Consider the following 1,029-nt stretch of genomic DNA (forward strand, 5'->3'; position numbering starts at 1 on the left):
TGTGTTTTTTCGTCTTTATTTTAATAGTCTAGGTAATCCATGTGTCTCCTTTGAGAAACAGTATTAATCTGAAAATAAACCTGTCTCTGTGGTGTTTTGATTTAAATAGCTCTACTTAAATAATCTTGCTCCATCTTATATATCAGAGTTTCTGACATCTTCCATTCCAGATTGTCACCTTAGATCTTCAAACGAGTGTCTGCTTAGGATTCCAAGAGCTAAACTTAAAAGAAGTGGTGAGGTGGCCTTCTGCTGTTATGCATCTAAAATCTGAAATAGCCTGCCAATAGGAATTCGCCAGGCTGATACAGTGGAGCACTTTAAAAAACTGCTAAAATCACATTACTTTAACATGGCCTTCTCATAACTTCATTTTAATTCAATCCTGATGCTCTGCATATACAATTAATTATCATTACTATTCATGGTGGCTCCAAAATCCATACTAAGCCCTACTCTTTCTTCTGTTCTTTTTCCGGTTTTCCGTGGCGATGACCTGCATCACCACCACCTAATCAAAGCACCATGATGTCCCTACATTGATGGATTAAAGGTCAGAAGTCCACGTGAATGTCATCATCAAGTCCTTCCATGAGAACCCTGAATACAATGAGGACTGATCATTTATGTTAGGTAGAATGCCTAGAGGGGGCTTGGCGGTCTCATGGCCTGGAACCCCTGCAGATTTTATTTTTTCTTCAGCCGTCTGGAGTTTTTTTTTGTTTTTTCTGTCCTCCCTGGCCATCAGACCTTACTTTTATTCTATGTTAAATAGTGCTCTCTGATTTTAATTCTTAATTCTTTTTTTCTCTTTCTTCATCATGTAAAGCACTTTGAGCTACATTATTTGTATGAAAATGTGCTATATAAATAAATGTCGTTGTTGTTGTACTCTTCCGTCACAAAATCAACAAATTCAATGCAAGTCTAGGCCATGTACAGGAGTATTTCAAACCACTACTGTGATGGAAGAATTCACTTTATAATCGTGACACTGATTCTCACAGCAGGACTGATTTTCACGTCGAG

The sequence above is a fragment of the Polypterus senegalus genome, chromosome 6, assembly GCF_016835505.1.
Source record: "Polypterus senegalus isolate Bchr_013 chromosome 6, ASM1683550v1, whole genome shotgun sequence".
NCBI lineage: Eukaryota > Metazoa > Chordata > Cladistia > Polypteriformes > Polypteridae > Polypterus > Polypterus senegalus.